Source organism: Salvelinus alpinus, chromosome 6, assembly GCF_045679555.1.
Source record: "Salvelinus alpinus chromosome 6, SLU_Salpinus.1, whole genome shotgun sequence".
NCBI lineage: Eukaryota > Metazoa > Chordata > Actinopteri > Salmoniformes > Salmonidae > Salvelinus > Salvelinus alpinus.
Window position 1 is genome coordinate 36,923,453 of NC_092091.1, and position 23,055 is coordinate 36,946,507.

Below are 23,055 nucleotides of genomic sequence, written 5' to 3' on the forward strand. Positions count from 1 at the left end.
AGTTCGGCTGGCGGCTAGCCAAAAAGAGGCAATAGTACTGTCAATCATTTTGAAACGCCTTAGTCAGTATGCACTTCCTCAAAATAGTCAAAATGTCTCTAAGATAACTCAAGTAATCTGTAATTGATTATGACGTTTTTGCTGAGATCTCAGTCGTGCAATTTTACATCTAACTAAGATGATTGGTGCAATATTTCTAAATGAAAAAAGAAGCATGAAAATGAGTCGTCTTTCGTTGAATGACAATAAAGACTTTACTGAAGAATCCCTACTGTTGGCCAATCACTGATGAAGGGGCGTAGACTCTGGCTAGCAACTTCGGCTTGCCTCAATAATTCTTTTTTTGTGCCCGAACAAAAACATCACAAAAAGACATCATAATATATGCACAAACTCTTCTGAACTGTTTCAGCTGTGAAGCATGCGGACGCCTCAAGCATTATCCCCTTATTGAAGCAGACATATGACAATCTGAGATTGCTCCAATTAAAACGATAGCATTCAAGTTACCTTTTTATGTTATATTTGTACTACCATACATCTACTTTCAGAGGTTTGTATTAGATCTTTGTTGGCATTTGACATTTTTACACTACTCTCCTTAAAAATAAAAATAAATGAGTTTAATTTGTTATGTAAGGAGCCTGAATGTCATCCTGGTCCTTCCCAGACTTGTAGAATATTTAACTGAATGTCAGCGTGAAGATCAGGGTCATAACGTAGGTAATAAACATGAACAGGACACAAATAAATCCACATTGTCTGCACCAATACATGCAGAGGATCCATAGACATATGTTTGCCTGCAATATGCATGTTAGTCCCAATATGATTTATGTTATAGGCAAATTACTTGAGGCCCATAATAAAAACATATGCAACTAATGATATTTTCATAGAGAGATGCATGAACAATGTGGGTTATAACAAATTTAATCTGACATTTATTATAATAGCTACCTGTTCCATAGACCTTTCACATACAGACTGCCTCAGAAAATAGCCCTTGATAACCACACTGTAAGACATTTCTGTATTTTCAACAGTAAAGCACTCTAAAATGCACAGTAACATACCGTAAATGTGTTTTACCGCACACTGAAAGACATTTAAAGGTGACATATAAACAAAAAAAGGTGAAATAAAAAAATAATGTAATTCAACAGTAAAACACTGATGAATGCACAGTAAAATACCTTAAATATGTTTTACAGAATTAATTGTGGTGCATTGTGGGCGGGGAAAGAGTCTGACTCATTAACATATTTTAAGGCGTGCCATGTAAGAGGCTGAACCCGTGAGTAAGAATGCTGTACCCCACAGAATACACTAATATACTGTAGTTTAGGAAATATGAAAAATTATGTCCTGTAAATCTACTTACATGCCAAGTGCCTACAGTAATTTACTGTAATTCAGAACGCAGTACCATACTGTATTTATGGAGTGCCAAAAACCATTTCAACCCTACAATGTGAAACATTTCCTGTACAGTAATTGGCCAGTAAATTACTGCAATTTATTTTACAGTACAGCTACTGTAATCCATTTTGCTGTACCAACAATGTTATTGTAATCTATTTACAGTACCAAGTCAGCTGCTGTAATCTAATTTACTGTAACAATTACAGCATATTACTGTTATTACCCAGTGACATATTACCCAATGTTTGCAAGTTTACATTTTAATATTTGTATTTTCGTCATTTAGCGGGCACTCTTGTCCTTAGCAACTTATCACAGTCATAGCAAGTAAAAAATGATTTCACTGTTACGGAACATTTTGTTACAGTTAAGGATTTACTGGTCTTCAACATAATTACTCTACGTACGAATGACTTGAAGATGGAGTCAGGGGAACCTATAGAGGTCGGTAAGAAGGTGGTACACATTAAGAGTAAATATGGAGCACTTCAGAAGGAAATTGAACATGACAAGGAGGATGAATTAACTGCAGTGGCAGGTGTGGTGAAGACCGCTGAGTTTGAGAATTGTCCCAATGGTAATAAAGAAAATTTTTGCCCAGTGGGAGTGAGATTTCTGGATAGAATGGATCCTTGCCTTTTTTGATGATCCATATGTGGTGTCAGGTTGGGTGGAGAAGAGGTTGGGAAATGTTGGTTCAGTGAAAGTCACTCGAAGTGGAATCGTGTAGATTTTTTGCATTTCTGCCATCCAGAGGGAGCGTGCGCTCCACACCACAGGACTGGGCACAAGAACTGTGACTTGATTTCCTCTGCGGAGCAGGAAAAGGAGTATTGAAAGGAGTGATAACCCGAGTGGCATTAAGTGTTGAGGAGGGTCAACTGAAGTTGAAGATTACCGGTGTCTGTGACGACCGTCGTTTGATGCGACGCAGACCCGGTGGAGAGCGTGGTGAAACAGAGAAGACACTGTCTGTAATATACTGAGTTTTAATGCAGATACTTTACCAGATAAAGTCAAGTTAGGATGTGTCAGTTATCCTGTGAGAGCTTTTTTCCTGAACCCATTATGGTGTTTGTGTAAAAAGGTTGTGTGTGTAAACTGTAGGGGTAACTGGTGCTGGAGATCAGAGGTGTCCAGTGAGTGAAAGGCAGGTTAAGGTTGCCATCAGAGTAGTGCAGAAGGTGTCGAATGCTGAGGCAGTGAAGAGAGAAGTAGAGGAAGATGAGTCCAGGGTGAGGGATCCTAAGAGGATCTTTGTGAGTAGGCCGAGGCCAATAGAGAGTGTCATGAACCGGCTCAAAGTTCACAACAAAAAGGGAGACAACGTGGAGCTAAGGAATAACAAAATATATTTATTAACTAAAGTAAACTAAATACAATTAACAATGGTGTGTGTAGGCAGTAATCAGTAGTATAAGTGAGTGGTTGCGTGCATAAATGTGATAATGAGAGGTGTTGAAAGGTGCCAATGCAAAAAAACAAAAACAGCCACAAAAATGCCACAACCCAAAATATATCAGTGTCTGCATGGAGAGAGTCTCCTCAATGTATGGGGAAGAGGTGCATTTATCCTGGGACACTCCCAAGCCCAGGTGTGTCCCATTTTGCTGACGACCCTCCCGGCTCCGCCCACCAACATCCTATTAAGGAAAACAAGAGCAAAGAGAAAGAATTCGGCAGACAGAGTGGGAGGGTCGTCACAAGAGTGATAGGAATAACATGTGCTTCAGTAAGGTTGTTTTTTTTGGCATTCATGGCCATGGTTGTCAACTGTACCGCAGGAATGGAATGTAAATCACAGAGGGTATATGTTGTGGGGGCAGCTGCGGAGAAGTAATTGGGTGTATGATATTTTACTGCAGAAGAGTTATAAGGTGTTTTGAACGATTGCGTCCGGTCCTCCCAGGCTTCTGGCCTGGTGTAGGATCAGATAGGGCAAAGTAGTGGAACAGTGATGAGATTTTAATGGATGTAGGGTCAGTTGGTAGGGCAAAGTGTAATGAATTCATATTACAGAATATTAGGCTGACACAAAGTCAATACAGTAGGTGGTGGGATGCACCTACTATATAACATTTGTTTGGAGCCTGCCATAATACCAAAGAAGAAGAAGAAATTCCAGACCATTATTCCTCTTCCACCAAACTTTACAGTTGGCACTATGCAGTGGTGCAGGAAGCGTTTGGCTTCCCCCAAACCCAGATTCGTCTTCAGACTGCCAGATTCATCACTCCAGAGAACGAGCTTTACACCACTTCAGCTGACGCTGAAGATTACCAACCCCTACGCTATGTATTTTCCGCTGGCTGCCACTCCACCACAGAAAGCACTGAGCTAAGCTGAAACACCTGCATTTTGGAGCTGCCTTACTCAAGAAAGCAAAAAAGAGACCTTGTTTGTATGCAGCTTCATTAACTCAATACCATTTTTTTTACATTGTTTTTCAAACTCATATGTGAGATGTATTAATGCCAAAATAACATGCAAAACAGGCAACAACAAACCATTTTTTTTAAATTACATTATATATACAATACCAATCAAAAGTTTGGACACACACTTATTCAAGGGTTTTTCTTTATTTTTACCATTTGCTACATTGTAGAATAATAGTGAAGACATTAATACTATGAAATAACACATATGGTATCATGTAGTAACCAAGAAAGTGTTAAACAATTCCAAATCTATTTTAGATTTTAGATTATTCAAAGTATCCACCCTTTGCCTTGATGACAGCTTTGCACACTCTTGGCATTCTCTCAACCAGCTTCACCTGTAATGCTTTTCAGAGAGAATACAGTAGGCAGCACGCATCAAACGTTTGATTCATGACCCTATGTCCGGATGACGTTTGCATGCCCAAATATGGGCATCCGGTCAGTACATCCTGGCGGGAAGTTATCACGTGCTCCAGGGCATGCCCAAATATGGGCATCCTGTCAGGACATCCTGGCGGGAAGTTATCACGTGGTTATGCCCATATAAGTGCATCTTGTTCCTGTTGTCACGTGTTAGAGTGTGTGTTAATTTATGCATATATTGCATCTATTCCTTTGAAGTTGTCATGATGATTGATGTGTAGGGACCTCGTTGAACTGGGGGGATGTGTTTGAACATTTCAAAGAGGATGGCCCCACACCCCCTATTTTATTGCCCTTAGCGCTGTTGTCTATGAAGCAGGAATGTCCTGGGGGTATTGTGTTGGGGGAAGACGCATTATAAATAAGACCCAGAACAACACATGCGCCCCCAGAACACTAAACAAGATTTTAAAAATAAAGCCAGAAATTTAAACAGAAAATTATGTCTCCTAGGCCAATTCTCGGGGTGCTATGCGCCTCTTGTCATGAGCCCAATGATAAAAGCATCGAGGACATTTTGTATGAGGCCCCCAAATGTTTTAAAGGAGTTTTGGATACGAGTGATGGACATATGACTTACATATTCCAACCTGAGGATTCAACTGTGAAGATTTTCACAGACAGCGGTCCCAACCTCCTATGCTGCGTATGAGAGAATGGCTTAAGATACGGCTAGCGCTCTGTCAAATTGAACAGGCCCTGAGTGGTACAACCCTGCCAGGCTATGCTTAGGAAGAGCTGGTGTGCGAGCGCGGTGATTTGAAAGCAATAAGAATCTCTTCAATGGCGTATATGCCCGACTCCAAAGTGACAATTTTAGCATGTGAACAATATGAAAGTACAAATGCAACCAAATCTGTCAGTTCATACAGTATGTATTTTCAAAAGCCTGCAAGGATGTCAACTGTTTTATGCCAGTGTTTAGCTTTAAATGGCGTGATTATCCTATATTCATAACCCTGATGAATAAGCTGGACAGTCTTTTCCAAAATCGTGAACAATTACATCGCTGGCCGCTTCTATCCTTACGACATACCCAGGGTCTACATGCAAGGCGTTTGATCTATCCATGGAGTGAAAACTTACGGAGCCATGCTGGAGCGTGCAAGAGAGCCTGTCTTGACGACCGGGAATTGGAAACTGACAGAGGGTCAGAGACAACCCTATAGCCGGGCCCTTTATCTGTAAGAAAGGAATAGTAACATTTTTTAAATTAATTATAGCATGTTTTAAAAGGTCTGTACTAAAGATTTAGAATTAAATAAACGCATTTTAAAGCCGTATCTCACCTTCAACAAATTGAATCTGTCTCTTCTCTCTCACCCCGGTCTGTCGCGGAGAAATGCAATGTCTTAAAAAACAATGTCTTATTTTATACGAATACAGTCTTTCCTACAACAGCATGTTATAAACATAAACATTTAAAGGTTATTAAAGTACAGTGCTGTGTGTGGTAATGATGTACAACTGTAGTCCTACAATGTTTATACATAAAACATACGTGCATGTTTAAATATTGCGCAGTAAAAATGTTGAACTAATTATAGCGTGTTTTAAAAGGTATGTACTAAATATTATAAATTAAATAAATGGTTTTAAAGCGGTATCTCACCTTTAACGAAGGGACTCTGTCTTTTCGCTCTATCAACATGCCTGTCCCGAAGAAAAAGGCTTTCGGAAAAGACGTGTGCGTGCGCGTGGGTGTGTGCGGGCATGTATGTGTGTGTTTCAAAACAAAAGGGGGTGGGGGTGTGTGTCTCTGCATGGGGCGTTTGAAACCAAAAAGGTGTGTGAGGCTGTTTAGGATTGTGTGTGTGTCTCTTCAACTGGGCTTGGCACTTTCGTGTCCTTTGCACAGAATCGTCTCAATGTATCTCACCCCAGAGGATGTGGGGGCTCAAAAGTCAAAACCCACAGACGGAAAATAACATGTCTAGACTGACCCTTGGGGTTAAAACCTCTAGATGCTAGGGGTCAGATTTTTTACATTTTTTAAAATAACGTTCCCAAGGTAAACTGACTATTTCTCAGGTCCAGATCGTATAATATGCATATAATTTACATATTAGGATAGAAAACACTCCAAAGTTTCCAAAACTGTCAAAATATTGTCTGTGAGTATAACAAAACTGATTCTGCAGGCGAAAACCTGAGGAAATCTAACCCGGAAGTGTTTAAAAAAATAAATAATCGGTGTTTCCTGGCCCGTCTTTCTTCCATTTAAAGGGGTATCAACCAGATTCCTTTTCCAATGGCTTCCTCAGGCTGTGACCAGGCTTTAGACATAGTTTCAGGCTTTTATTTTGAAAAATTAGCGAGATTTTTCAAAACTAGTCAGTTGTCCTCTGATTAGTTCCTGCGCGCGAGAGGGGTAGCTCTCCATTTTCTTTCTCTCTTTTAATGAATAGGTTACGGTCCGGTTGAAATATTATCGATTATGTTTGTTAAAAACAAGCTGAGGATTGATTATAAAAAACATTTGACATGTTTCTACGAACATTACGGATACTTTTTGGAATTTTCGTCGAACGGAACGAGGCTTTGGTTTTCTGAACATAACCTGTCTAGGACAGGGGTTCCTCTAGCGCCACTCCTCCCACATTCCACTGAAAAGGCAGAGCGCGAAATTCAATTTTTTTTTTTTTTTTTTGAAATATTTAACTTTCACACATTAACAAGTCCAATACAGCAAATGAAAGATAAACATCTTGTGAATCCAGTCAACATGTCCGATTTTTAAAATGTTTTACAGCGAAAACACCACGTATATTTATGTTAGCTCACCACCAAATACAAAAAAGCACAGACATTTTTCACAGCACAGGTAGCTTGCACATAACCAACCAAACTAACCAAGAACCAACCAAACTAACCAAGAAACAACTTCATCAGATGACAGTCTTATAACATGTTATACAATAAATCTATGTTTTGTTCGAAAAATTTGCATATTTGAGGTATAAATCAGTTTTACATTGCAGCTACCATCACAGCTACCATCAGAAATAGCACCGAAGCAGCGAGAGTAATTATAGAGACCAACGTGAAATACCTCATAAAACATTTCTGAAAAATACATGCTGTACAGCAAATGAAAGACAAACATCTTGTGAATCCAGCCAATATTTCCGATTTTTTAAGTGTTTTACAGCGAAAACACAATATAGCATTATATTAGCTTACTACAATAGCCTACCACACAACAGCATTGATTCATGGCAACAGTATTGATAGCGACAAAACCAGCAAAAGATATTAATTATTACTAACCTTCATAAACTTCATCAGATGACAGTCCTATAACATCATATTACACAATACATATATGGTTTGTTCGAAAATGTGCATATTTAGAGCTGAAATCCGTGGTTATACATTGTGAAAACTTAGCATCTTTTTCCCAGAATGTCCGGATATATTTCTGACACTCACCTATTCTGACCAAATAACTATTCATAAACTTTACTAAAAAATACATGTTGTATAGGAAATGATAGATACACTAGTTCTTAATGCAATCGCCGTGTTAGAATTCTAAAAATAACTTCAGTACGACATGCAGCTTACGTTATAGCGAGAGAGCGCCCAAAATCTGGGCGCAAACTAATAGTAAACATGTTCGACAGATATATGAAATAACATCATAAATGGGTCCTACTTTTGATGATCTTCCATCAGAATGTTGTACAATGGGTCCTTTGTCCAGAACAATCGTTGTTTGGTTTTAGAATGGCCCTTTTCCCTCTCGATTTAGCAAGCAAAACTAGCCAAGTGGCGCTAAGCTCTCCTTCGTGAACAAACGCAGAGAACGGAACACGCCAAAACTCCCGGAAAAAAATTATCAAATAAAATCAAAGCCGGAGATATTAGACGTCTATAGCGAATGCTTTTCAGAAGCCAATACTGATGACCTTTATGCGTCTTCCTGAACAAAGGAATTCGGGGTCATGTCATTCCAAGCTCTCTCTTTTGACCATAGAAATACCTAGAAACCCCATTTCACCTCTCACAGCCTATTGACATCTAGTGGAAGGCGTATGAAGTGCATGTATAGTCATACATTTGAAGCAAATTGATAGGGAGGCCCTGGAACAGAGCCTCGATTTCAGATTTTTCACTTTCTGACAGGAAGTTTGCTGCAAAATGAGTTCTGTTTTACTCACAGATATAATTCAAACGGTTTTAGAAACGTGAGAGTGTTTTCTATCCAATAGTAATAATAATATGCATATTGTACGACCAAGACTAGAGTACGAAGCCGTTTAAATTGGACACGATTTTTCCCCAAAGTGAAAATAGCGCCCTCTATCCTCAACAGGATAACACACAAACCAAATGGCGTTTTTTTGTTATAAAAGTAATATTTATCGAACAAAAATAACATTTATTGTGTAACTGGGAGTCTCGTGAGTGCAAACATCTGAAGATTATCTAAGGTAAGCGATTAATTTTATTGCTTTTCTGACTTTCGTGACCATGCTAATTTGGGGCTAGCTGTTGTAGCATTGAAAGCTACACTCACAAAAGCTTGGATTGCTTTCGCTGCAAAGCATATTTTCTAAATCTGACACGATAGGTGGATTAACAACAAGCTAAGCTGTGTTTTGGTATATTTCACTTGTGATTGCATGATTATAAATATTTTTAGTAATATTTTTGCATTTGGCGCCCTGCAATTCTAGCGGTTGTTTAGGAAAGGGATCCCGTAAAAGGGATCCGTAGCGCAGAGAAGTTAACAAACGTGGCATTGTTCTATGCCAGAAGGATAAATCTTGACTGTATTGCCTCTTGAGTAAAGCCACCATTCGTTTGTGGAGCAAAACCTTTCTGGATTTTAGAGCCCCGTAAAAGGCAGTGAGAAACCTAGCTTGTTGTATTTCAGGCTCATTGGCTGAATTGGCTGAATCATGAAGGCTGGCTGAATCAAGAAGGCTGACCGCCTCGCACAACATAAAATCGTCTACCTCTGAAATGTCATTTAAAACGTTAAAATCATCCGGTTTCGGTGTTTTATTGGGAATGTACGGTGCGCCGAAATCCTCCGCGTGCTCTCGTTGTGTATGGTCTTCTGTGCCGTTATATGCCGGGGAGGAGTCTGAAAGAAAAATATACATACAAAATAGGTTATTAAACATAAAATATATTAGATAAAAATGTCAAATACATTTCAGATATAATGCTATATATAACAATATATAATTAAATTACCTCTGCTTTTTTGACGCTGACTGTTCTGACGAATCGCGGATGCCTGAGGCTCTAGACTTTTTTCACCAGGCGCTCCAGATTCTACCTGGCGTGTATCGTCATAGTCTGAAAAAAACATTATTTTCATTGTTTTAAACAACAATCCGATAAAAAAAATGCAAATACAGGCGCTTAAAACCTATATGTAACATGGATCCTTCCAGAATATCACAAGAACACACATCATTAATTACCCAAATGGATGAGCCAAGAGACATAATTCAGACAGTTTAAACCCTGTTATCTCAGATTCCTGCCGAACTCCACGCTTTAATTAACCAAATGAATGAGGCTGGGGTAACAGACATAATTCCGATAGATGAAACCCTGTTATCCCAGAATCCCGCCGAACTCATAGCTTTAATTAATCATATGAATGAGTCCGGGACGACCGATGAAAACCCGTTATCCCAGATCCCTGACTCACTCATATTGTTAATTAACCAAATGAATGAGAGCATAAGATCTTCTACACAGGACCCCACACAGACCCCGCCATTACCTCCCATGTCCGAAGAGTCTGAAACGCAATACGATGTTTTTGAGGAATTGGAAAATTGTCTAATAAATCAGGAGGGATATGGTCTTGATAGAAGTGTCCGGGTTGTGTACCGAAATAAATTCAGCAATACAGAGATTCGACAATTTTTCAATTTCACATGGCTGAATCAGAATCTTGACTATGCGGTGTTTTATGTGATGATATTGGATACTCTGGACAAACTGTTAGACAGGGAAACAGCTTATGGTGAACCTCGTGATGTCTTACAGTTGGAAATTTGTGGAGATAGCATGCAAAACACTGTATTTCTTGTTTTACCTAATGGTGCCAAAGATCTTGATCAATTTATAGCCCTGCTGGAACGACTTGTTCAATCAAATTTAGCTTGCAGTGCAAATAATACGTCAACCCCAGGGTGGCGGGGGGCAGAGAAGGAAACTAGATAGCCTCATGCAATCAGAAATCATAAGCAATGAAAGGGCATATCTCATAAACGTTCACAATCCTGGTAATAAGCTATGCTTAGCAATAGGCCTAGCACATACTCAACCCTGGATGTACGGATCTAGCGGCGTTACACAAGGCTAGAGAGCTCCAAACGGCCGTAGGTCTAAGTATACGGGATGCGGTGGCTTTCTCTGACATAGTCAAATTTGAAAACTTTCTGAACATCAAGATTGTGGTTTTGTACCACAGTAGAGCTAATGCAGCTCTCTTGAAATTCCAAAACAACCCACAACCTCATCCTCAGATTCTGTACTTTTATGTGCAAAACCCCAATTATTATGCTATTACCAACATCACAGCATTTTAAGGCGCACCATATGTGTGTACAGCCTGTCATACAGGCTACACCCGAAAGGGGGGGCACTCTTGTCGTTATAACTGTTCATTATGTCTGGATGAAACATGTCCGATGCAGCCCGTAAACCTAACACCTCTTGCGGATTGTCAACGCACATGTAGTTCGGCCTACTGCTACGAAAAACACAAAATTTAAACATGGCACCCCAAGGCCTGTAAATCTGTAAGCAGTTGTGACATTAACAAGAAATGTCCAAAATGCCATTGCAATTACAACCTTAAAATAGACAACCCTAAACCTCATGTGTGTGGAATCATACATTGCCCCATCTGTAAAGAGCCTTTGAAAAGGCGCAGAGACGCAGAAGTGGTTCAAGAAGTGCCACACGAGTGTTATATTCAGCCTTTGGCTGAAGATGAACATTCAGAGAAATACGTTTTTTATGATTTTGAGACTAATCAGCAATCAGGGGTTCATTTGCCTATTTTTCTATCTACCCTGACTTTCAAGGGTGAAAAGTGGTCGGCAGAGGGACCCAATTGTGCACTGCTCTTTCTAAAACACTTTAGAAAACCCCAGTACAGAAACTTCATGTTTATAGCGCACAATTTTAGAGCCTATGGCTCCTACCTTCTTTTGAACCCCTTGATACAGCAATGCATTGCACCCAGTGTCATAGCTCAAGGTAGTAAAATCTTGTGTTTTGTAGACCCCGCCTCAACCAGAGATACATTGACAGTTTAAGTTTCATACCCATGAGATTGTGAAAGGTTGGTTCCCTCATTTCTTCACATCTGAGGAGAATCTACATTATATCGGATCTTATCCCAGCCTCGAAATGTATGGGTGTGATCAAATGTCTCCCAAAGAGCGAGATAGATTCATAACGTGGTATGAGACAGTAAGACATAGCACCTTTGATTTCCATAAAGAGATGTAATCATACTTTGACAATGACGTGGTTATACTTCGTGACGGATGCCTCAGATTCCGAGAAGAGGTAATCAAAGATGCCGGTATTAACCCCTGGAGTTGTACAACTATTGCATCGGCATGCATGAAAACCTATCGTACACACTTTCTACCTACAGCATCTATAGCTATCCCCTCGCCTGACAACTACCGACGCCAATTCAAGTCATGCTCTGGTGGGTTCATTCAACGGTTGGAGTACTTGGCGCAGGTTAAAGACATTTTTATTCAACATGCTTTGAATAGGGGTGAGAAGGCGTTTGGGCCTTATCATGTAGATGGATACACACAGATTGACGGTGTTGAGACCGTGTTTGAGTACAATGGTTTTTTCTTCCACGGTTGTAAATCTTGCTTTGTGCCCCAGGCCATGTGTGTCCTAACCCAAAATACTTTTGGGGAAATGTACCAAGAGTTCCAAGACAAATTGGAATCTTTACAGGCTACTTATGGGTTGAAGGTGAATGTGATGTGGGAGCATGAGTGGACCGTATTCAAAAAGTCTGATCCACATATTCAAGCCTTCCTTTCCAGCTTTGACACACCAGAACCCTTGGAACCACGACAGGCCTTGTATGGAGGCCGTACCAATGCTTTGACATTGCGGTATGTAGCGCAACCCGACGAGACAATAGGATATGTAGATTTTACATCCCTTTATCCTCATGGAATGAGTTCCTCATGCTATCCTATGGGGCATCCTGAAATTATTCACCGCGACTTTGACTTACCCCAAAACTATTTTGGTCTGATCAAAGCAACTGTCTACCCTCCTAGGGGTTTGTTTATACCAGTGTTACCTTACAAGGGACCTCAAGGAAAAAATTTCTTTCCCCTTTGTCGCACCTGCAGTGAAAACAACAACCAGGAAAAGCCTTGTGACTACTCAGATCAAGAAAGAGCCCTGACAGGTGTTTGGTTCACAGTTGAATTCTCTAAGGCTCTAGAGATGGGGTATCGTGTGGCCAAAATCTTTGAAGTGTTGAACTTTTCCAGGAAATCAGACACTCTTCTTAAAGAGTACATCAAGACCTTCTTGAGATGCAAGCAAATGGCTTCAGGCTATCCTGCATCGGTCACAGATCAAGAGAGCAAAGACAAGTACATTCAAGACTATCACGACAGAGAAGGCATACTTCTTGACCCAGACAGAATAGAGGTCAACAAAACCAAAAGAAATGTGTCGAAATTGTACTTAAACTCTCTTTGGGGGAAGCTTTCCCAGAGAAGCAACATGCTAACAACGTCGATCATTAAAGACCCCGAAGGATTTTTTGAATTTGTTTTTTCGGACCAATGTTTTTTCGGACCAAAAATTTTACATTTTTCATTCTTGAGTCAAGACATTGCCCTGGTGCAATGGAGACGTAACAAGAAGTGGGTTCTACCCCCGGGTAATGTAAATGTGTTTCTTGCAGCATTTACCACGGCCTATGGCCGACTGGAACTGTACGCCCTCATGGAGCAGCTTCAGAGGCGGGTTCTTTACCACGACACAGACTCTGTGGTCTATGTAAGCAGACAGGGTGATTGGAACCCCCCACTTAGCAACTATCTGGGTGGTTTAACGAGTGAACTCGAAGATGGTGACCATATCATAGAATGGTCCTCCTGTGGTCCCAAAAGCTATGATTTAAGACAATCACATGGTGTTGAATGCCAAAGGCGTGACTCAAAACTATGAAAATGCCCTGCCTGTAAACTTGGACTCAATCACACGCTTGGTCGAGGGGTTCATAAACGACTGGAATAGTGACTTGGAGATTTTGAGCTCCTGGCTTCCATCTAAGGAATACCCCACTTACTAAAAGAGTCATGGTAGTCTATGACAAGAGACTGCTTTTACCTGACGGGGCCACTTTGCCCTTTGGCTACTGACTTATGTTACAAGCCCCAGTGTTTCTTAAAGCTTAAGATATAATGGCTGCTGTAGAAGGTGTTGACCCCCGGTTGCAACTACCATTTTCAGCCTTAATCGCAGGCCCCTCCAGTAGCGGTTAAACTTGTTTTGTAAAAAGTATTTTAGAGAATTCTGAACATGTGTTATCTCAGAAGCCTGACAATATTGTGTGGTGTTATTCGTGTTATCAACCTTTGTATGATGAACTGTTGAAGAAAATAAAAATCAAGTGTGTTGAAGGAATACCTGAATCCCTGTCTGATGATGAACTTTTACCTCCTCATAAATACAATCTGCTGGTTTTGGACGCTATGCTATTTGCAGGTAGCGAACATCCTGAAATTGCACGAGCTTTTAACCAATATACTCATCATAGAAACCTATCCGTGCTTTACTTGGTGCAGAATGTGTTTCACCAAGGTAAAAATAGCCGTACCATTAGTTTGAACGCCAATTACATGGTTTTGTTCAAAAACCCTAGAGACAAACTACAAATTAACACTCTAGCTCAGCAGATGTACCCGGGAAGGAAATCCTACTTCATGGAGAGCTATGAGGACGCTACCAAAGCGCCATTTTCTTATTTAATCGTGGATTTAAAAGCAAATACTCCAGAACACCTGAGGCTCCGAACCGGCCTGTTCCCGTGGGAGTGGCCGGCTGCTTACATTCCTAAAAAGTAACCGCTATTTCTCTGCGTTTAAAAATAAACCTGCCCCTCTTGAGAAGCCTAGTTGGGGTTACCGCTAAAGAATGGAAAGCCATCTTGGGTCACTGTTCTTCAGATCTCATATTATCCCTATGTGATATTGCTTTGAATCTTCTCAAAGGACGCATTCCACTCACCCTGACCCAATTAAAAAAATTAAAGTGACAAAAGACCGCGATCAAACTCTTTGCCAATAAAAGGGCCAGTCTTCAAAAGAAAAGACATAGCATACAACAGTCTGGGGGTTTTCTTCTGCCTTTGCTAACTATAGCTGTGCCCTTCATCAACAGCCTTATTGCTGCCAGACGTGGGGGTTAAACACAGAGGGTGATGGCAAATAAAATGTATTTGGTGCCTCAACTAGAGTTGGATAGACTTAAAAAACAAATGCAGGGTCCTGACAATATCAGACAAACAGCGGGAAATTATTTGGATACGGCCATGAAGGATATTTTGAACCGAAAAGGATTGAACCCCTAGGATAAGGTCCAAAAATACACAAACCTCTTGCAAAGGTATTTGGCCTTGGTAAAACAAGGTGAGAGAGAGAGCAACCATTTAACGCTTTCCCTACCGGACCCTTTAAAAGATGACGTGCCTAGAGAGAGCCAAGCCCCTGTAATGCCTGTACCTGCGATCTTACCGGCTGAAGATCAAATGCCTGTTGAAGATAAAGTTATGCATGACATGTTGACACATGTTCTGGCACGTAACAGGAAAATGTTAGATACATTATGAACAAGATAAAAGACTCAAAGGGGACCGCTACTTGGAATGACAAAGTTGATCCTTCAGGGCGCTGTTGTCAAGGGTTCACATATGCTTGACTTGCTTAAAAGTACCACGGCAGCCCACAAGGTTTCTTATGACAGAAGACCTCCCGGGTGGCGTCAGTTTCTTAATGCAACCGCTGTGTCAGATTTTTTAAATGTTTTACAGCGAAAACACAACATATATTTATGTTAGATCACCACCAAATCCAAAAAACACACAGCCATTTTTCCCAGCCAAAGATAGTCACACAAAAGCAGAAATAGAGATAAAATGAATCACTAACCTTTGATAATCTTCATCAGATGACACTCATAGGACATCAGGTTACACAATACATGTATGTTTTGTTCGAGAATGTGCATATTTATATCCACAAATCTCGGTTTACATTGGCGCCATGTTCAGAAATGCCTCCAAAATATCCGGAGTAATTACAGAGAGCCACGTCAAATAACAGAAATACTCATCATAAACTTTGATGAAAGATACATGCTTTACATATAATTAAAGATGCACTTGTTCTTAATGCAACCGCTGTGTCAGATTTTAAAAAAACTTTTGTAAAAAGCACACCATGCAATAATCTGAGACGGCTCTCAGATTTAACAAAATTTCTCCGCCATGTTGGAGTCAACAGAAATACGAAATTAAAACATAAATATTCCCTTACCTTTGATTATCTTCATCAGAATGCAATGCCAGGAATCCTAGTTCCACAATAAATCGTTGTTTAGTTCGATAATGTCCATTACTTATGTCCAATTAGCAACTTTAGCTAGTATGTGTAGTACACGTGTCCAAACGCTGGCGCAGATGCAGGCAAACGTTGGACGAAAACTTCAAAAGGTTATATTACAAGTCGAATAAACTGGTCAAACTTAGTAGAGAATCAATCTTCAGGATGTTGTTGTCATATATATCCAATAACGTTCCACCCGGAGCATTTCTTCATGTCTGTATAAGTAATGGCACACATGGCCATTCCATGACTAGCGCGCATGACCAGGAACTAGCATTCTGCCAGACCACTGACTCAAATAGCTCCCATCCGGCCCCACATCACACTAGAGGCTTCATTCCATGTTCTACTGACTGTTGACATCTAGTGGAAGGCATAGGAAGTGCAGATAGATCCATATATTACAGGGAATTGAATAGGCAATGACTTTCACATCGACCCTTCTCAGAATTCTCACTTCCTGTTTGGAAGTTTACCTGCCATATGAGTTATGTTATACTCACAGACATAATTCAAACAGTTTTAGAAACTTCAGAGTGTTTTCTATCCAATAGTAATATCCTACAGAGTAGGAGGGAGTTCACTATGGGCACCAATTCATCCAAAAGTGAAAATGCTGCCCCCTATCCCAAAGAAGTTTTAAGGCGCTGGCAATCCTCAACATTCCCCTCTCGGGGGTACCCCGAGCTTGAATCGTCAACAGATTCAAGCTATAAAACAAAAACCTTCAACGAGCTACAGCACCCCTAAAGATGTCCCAACAAACCCTCCCCCTATGAAAGGGATGATGATAACTCATTTACCTCCCTGAACGTCTCCGGACCTTTTCCTAATCCCGATCTCTCAGGGTGGTTAGACTTTTGAATGACTTTTGAATGACTATGATTAAAATCAATACATTTTATTTGAAAAATGTAAGCAATTTAACATTTGTGGCATTCTTGAAACATTTGACGTGACCATACGCCTTGATTACATGGTCTTAAAGGACACATATTTGAACACTTTGATATTTTCTAACAAAACAAGCTACAACGTTATCATTACTTCTTAAATCATCAATATAAAGAGACATAACATCTTCAAAACAAACTCCCCGGGCTCTTTGGCATAGGTAGAATACACAGTGTTGACCACATGTAGTGGAAAGGTTATCTTGCACTTGTTTGATGCTGTAGTACATCTTTGATCCGTTTTTGGTCAAAAACTCTTTAATAGATTTGGGGAAATGTGAAAAACCGGGGGGAAAGTTGAGATTTTTCTTCCTCCTTCGTCTTCTAATGTCACAGCTAGCCAATGTTCACCCGGCATGTGTTTAGGATGGGTATTGACAATAAACATGGCCGGCCGCTCCGGCCATTTCTCAATAGGTAATTCATCACAAGCCCACACTCCACAAAATTGTTTTCCAATCAATCGGCTCATGAGCCCTTCCAGCTCTTGGGTATTCATGTCTTTGCTCAACGATCCTTAATAATAATTTACTAAGACCTGTCTTCGGGCATTCACTTCCAAGATTGAATCAGAGCATGCATAAACAATCATGCTAACTGTATAGGCTAAAGGTGTACGGAAACGCATTTCCAGCCTGAGGTTACCTTGGGACACCACAGACATATTTCCTGAGGTGTCATCATCAGGTGATAAATTGAAAGCATACAATGTGTAACCCTCTGCAAAATCATTTCTGTCAATAGGTAAAGAGAGATCTTTAAGATTCCTCCCAGTAGCCAGGAATAGATTGTAAAATTCTCGCACAGATATGTTGTTATTAAATTGAGGTTGGAAAGCCTTAGCAGGGACCTGACGTCCGTCCTGACAGAGAGCTACAGTGGGGAGAACAAGTATTTGATACACCGCCGATTTTGCAGGTTTTCCTACTTACAAAGCATGTAGAGGTCTGTCATTTTTATCATAGGTACACTTCAACTGTGAGAGACGGAATCTAAAACAAAAATCCAGAAAATCACATTGTATGATTTTTAAGTAATTAATTTGCATTTTATTCACTCCTGGAGTGGACCAGCCACCACCGGGCCTGAGGAGAGACACATGGAACGAGGGGTTAATACGGTTCAGTCTCCTCAGGACTTTGAATGGCCCCACAAACCGCGGGCCCAGCTTCCGGCAGGGCAAGTGGAGGGGCAGGTTTCGGGTCGAGAGCCAGACTGACTGCGGTGGCGATCTGTGCAGGTTTTCTGGAGCCTCACAGCCCGCTGAAGGTGCACATCAAATCACAAATCAAATCAAATCAAATTGTATTTGTCACATACACATGGTTAGCAGATGTTAATGCGAGTGTAGCGAAATGCTTGTGCTTCTAGTTCCGACAATGCAGTAATAACCAACAAGTAATCTAACCTAACAATTCCACAACTACTACCTTATACACACAAGTGTAAAGGGATAAAGAATATGTACATAAAGATATATGAATGAGTGATGGTACAGAACGGCATAGGCAAGATGCAGTAGATGGTATAGAGTACAGTATATACATATGAGATGAGTAATGTAGGGTATGTAAACATAAAGTGGCTTAGTTTAAAGTGGCTAGTGATACATGTATTACATAAAGATGGCAAGATGCAGTAGATGATATAGAGTACAGTATATACATATACATATGAGATGAGTAATGTAGGGTATGTAAACATTATATTAAGTGGCATTGTTTAAAGTGGCTAGTGGTACATTTTTACATAATTTCCATCAATTCCCATTATTAAAGTGGCTGGAGTTGAGTCAGTATGTTGGCAGCGGCCGCTAAATGTTAGTGGTGGCTGTTTAACAGTCTGATGGCCTTGAGATAGAAGCTGTTTTTCAGTCTCTCGGTCCCTGCTTTGATGCACCTCGCCTTCTGGATGATAGCGGGGTGAACAGGCAGTGGCTTGGGTGGTTGTTGTCCTTGATGATCTTTATGGCCTTCCTGTGACATCGGGTGGTGTAGGTGTCCTGGAGGGCAGGTAGTTTGCCCCCGGTGATGCGTTGTGCAGACCTCACTACCCTCTGGAGAGCCTTACGGTTGTGGGCGGAGCAGTTGCCGTACCAGGAGGTGATACAGCCCGACAGGATGCTCTCGATTGTGCATCTGTAGAAGTTTGTGAGTGCTTTTGGTGACAAGCCGAATTTCTTCAGCCTCCTGAGGTTGAAGAGGCGCTGCTGCGCCTTCTTCACAACGCTGTCTGTGTGGGTGGACCAATTCAGTTTGTCCGTGATGTGTACACCGAGGAACTTAAAACTTTCCACCTTCTCCACTACTGTCCCGTCGATGTGGATAGGGGGGTGCTCCCTCTGCTGTTTCCTGAAGTCCACAATCATCTCCTTTGTTTTGTTGACGTTGAGTGTGAGGTTATTTTCCTGACACCACACTCCGAGGGCCCTCACCTCCTCCCTGTAGGCCGTCTCGTCGTTGTTGGTAATCAAGCCTACCACTGTAGTGTCATCCGCAAACTTGATGATTGAGTTGGAGGCGTGCATGGCCACGCAGTCGTGGGTGAACAGGGAGTACAGGAGAGGGCTCAGAACGCACCCTTGTGGGGCCCCAGTGTTGAGGATCAGCGGGGTGGAGATGTTGTTACCTACCCTCACCACCTGGGGGCGGCCCGTCAGGAAGTCCAGGACCCAGTTGCACAGGGCGGGGTCGAGACCCAGGGTCTCGAGCTTGATGACGAGTTTGGAGGGTACTATGGTGTTAAATGCTGAGCTGTAGTCGATGAACAGCATTCTCACATAGGTATTCCTCTTGTCCAGATGGGTTAGGGCAGTGTGCAGTGTGGTTGCGATTGCGTCGTCTGTGGACCTATTGGGTCGGTAAGCAAATTGGAGTGGGTCTAGGGTGTCCGGTAGGGTGGAGGTGATATGGTCCTTGACTAGTCTCTCAAAGCACTTCATGATGACGGAAGTGAGTGCTACGGGGCGGTAGTCGTTTAGCTCAGTTACCTTAGCTTTCTTGGGAACAGGAACAATGGTGGCCCTCTTGAAGCATGTGGGAACAGCAGACTGGGATAAGGATTGATTGAATATGTCCGTAAACACACCAGCCAGCTGGTCTGCGCATGCTCTGAGGACGCGGCTGGGAATGCCGTCTGGGCCTGCAGCCTTGCGAGGGTTAACACGTTTAAATGTTTTACTCACCTCGGCTGCAGTGAAGGAGAGCCCGCAGGTTTTGGTAGCGGGCCGTGTCAGTGGCACTGTATTGTCCTCAAAGCGAGCAAAAAAGTTATTTAGCCTGTCTGGGAGCAAGACATCCTGGTCCGCGACGGGGCTGGTTTTCTTTTTGTAATCCGTGATTGACTGTAGACCCTGCCACATACCTCTTGTGTCTGAGCTGTTGAATTGCGACTCTATTTTGTCTCTATACTGGGACTTAGCTTGTTTGATTGCCTTGCGGAGAGAATACATACACTGTTTGTATTCGGTCATGTTTCCGGTCACCTTGCCCTGGTTAAAAGCAGTGGTTCGTGCTTTCAGTTTCACGCGAATGCTGCCGTCAATCCACGGTTTCTGGTTTGGGAATGTTTTAATCGTTGCTGTGGGTACGACATCGTCAATGCACTTTCTAATGAACTCGCTCACCGAATCAGCGTATTCGTCAATATTGTTGTTGGACGCAATGCGGAACATATTCCAATCCGCGTGATCGAAGCAGTCTTGAAGCGTGGAATCAGATTGGTCGGACCAGCGTTGAACAGACCTGAGCGAGGGAGCTTGTTGTTTTAGTTTCTGTTTGTAGGCTGGAAGCAACAGAATGGAGTCGTGGTCAGCTTTTCCGAAAGGCGGGCGGGGGAGGGCCTTATATGCATCGCGGAAGTTAGTATAACAATGATCCAAGGTTTTACCAGCCCTGGTAGCACAATCGATATGCTGATAGAATTTAGGGAGTTTTGTTTTCAGATTAGCCTTGTTAAAATCCCCAGTTACGATGAATGCAGCCTCAAGGTGTGTGGTTTCCAGTTTACAAAGAGTCAGATAAAGTTCGTTCAGGGCCATCGATGTGTCTGCTTGGGGGGGAATATATACGGCTGTGATTATAATCGAAGAGAATTCCCTTGGTAGATAATGCGGTCGACATTTGATTGTGAGGAATTCTAGATCAGGTGAACAGAATGACTTGAGTTCCTGTATGTTGTTATGATCACACCACGTCTCGTTAATCATAAGGCCTACACCCCCGCCCCTCTTCTTACCAGAAAGATGTATGTTTCTGTCGGCGCGATGCGTGAAGAAACCAGCTGGCTGCACCGACTCCGTTAGCGTCTCTTGAGTTAGCCATGTTTCCGTGAAGCAGAGAACGTTACAATCTCTGATGTCTCTCTGGAATGTTACCCTTGCTCGGATTTCATCAACCTTATTGTCAAGAGACTGGACATTGGCGAGTAGTATGCTAGGGAGTGGAGCGCGATGTGCCCGTCTCCGAAGCCTGACCAGGAGACCGCTACGTTTGCCCCTTTTACGGCGTCGCATAGGGTCACCGGCTGGGATCAGATCCATTGTATTGGGTGGAAGGCAAAACACTGGATCCGTTTCGGGAACGTCATATTCCTGGTTGTAACGGTGGTGAGTTGACGTTGCTCTTATATTCAGTAGTTCCTCCCGACTGTATGTAATGAAACCTAAGATTACCTGGGGTACCAATGTAAGGAATAACACATAAAAAAACAAAATACTGCATATTTTCCAAGGAACGCGAAGCGAGGCGGCCATCTCGGTCGGCGCCGGAAGTATGTGGGACTGGCGCTACTAGCTTTTTTGAGCTACATGAGCGGCGTCCCATGTCTCCTCAGCGCTCTTAAACCAATCATCCACCGCAGGAGCCTCGATTTGGCTCTGATGCCAAGGCGCCAGAACCGGCTGGTACCCCAGTACACAATGGAAGGGGGAGAGGTTAGTGGAGGAGTGGCGGAGCGAGTTCTGGGCCATCTCTGCCCAGGGCACGAACGCCGCCCACTCCCCCGGCCGGTCCTGGCAATAAGACCTCAGAAACCTACCCACATCCTGGTTTACTCTCTCCACCTGAGGGTACTCTCGGGGTGAAAACCTGAGGTAAGGCTGACCGAGACCCCCAGACGTTCCATGAACGCCCTCCAGACCCATGACGTGAACTGGGGACCTCGATCAGATACTATGTCCTCAGGCACCCCGTAGTGCCGAAAGACGTGTGTGAACAGGGCCTCCACAGTCTGTAGGGCCGTAGGGAGACCGGGCAAAGGGAGGAGACGGCAGGACTTAGAAAACCGATCCACAACAACCAGGATCGTGGTGTTACCCTGTGAGGGAGGAAGATCCATCAGGAAGTCCACCGACAGGTGTGACCACGGCCATTGTGGAACGGGTAAGGGTTGTAATTTCCCTCTGGGTAGGTGCCTAGGGGCCTTGCACTGAGCGCACACAGAGCAGGAGGAAACGTAAACCCTCACGTCCTTAGCCAAGGTGGATCACCAGTACTTCCCACTAAGACAGCGCACTGTCCGACCAATGCCCGGATGACCAGAGGAGGGTGACGTGTGGGCCCAATAGATCAAACGGTCGCGGACAGCAGACGGAAGGTACAGACACCCATCTGGACACTGGATAGGAGTGGGCTCCGTACGTAACGCCCGCTCGATGTCCGCGTCCAGCTCCCACACTACCGGTGCCACCAGGCAAGAGGCCGGGAGTATGGGAGTGGGATCCATGGACCGCTCCTCTGTGTCATACATTCGGGACAGTGCGTCTGCCTTCGCGTTCTGGGAACCTGGTCTGTAGGACGGGGTGAAAACAAAACGGGTAAGGAACATGGCCCACCTTGCCTGACGAGGATTCAGTCTCCTCGCTGCCCGGATATACTCCAGATTGCGGTGGTCCGTCCAGATGAGAAAAGGGTGTTTAGCCCCCTCAAGCCAAGTCTCCATGCCTTCAAGGCCTTAACGACAGCCAACAGCTCCCGGTCCCCCACATCATAGTTTTGCTCCGCCGGGCTGAGCTTCTTCAAAAAGAAGGCACAGGGGCGGAGCTTTGGTGGCGTACCCGAGCGCTGAGAGAGCACGGCTCCTATCCCAGCCTCGGACGCGTCCACCTCCACTATGAACGCCAAAGAGGGATCCGGATGAGTCAGCACCGGAGCCGAGGTAAAC

At 42.7% G+C, this 23,055-nt stretch overlaps 1 long non-coding RNA gene across 1 annotated transcript; it reads right to left on the minus strand.

Annotated features, from left to right (window-relative positions):
• Positions 1-2,832: 2,832 nt before the first annotated feature.
• LOC139577838 (uncharacterized) lies at positions 2,833-5,632 on the minus strand. The gene is made up of 3 exons (XR_011675429.1): positions 5,582-5,632; positions 5,379-5,474; positions 2,833-3,068 (listed from the first exon to the last, which is right to left on the minus strand). It is a non-coding gene; the product is annotated as an uncharacterized lncRNA (long non-coding RNA).
• Positions 5,633-23,055: the final 17,423 nt, after the last annotated feature.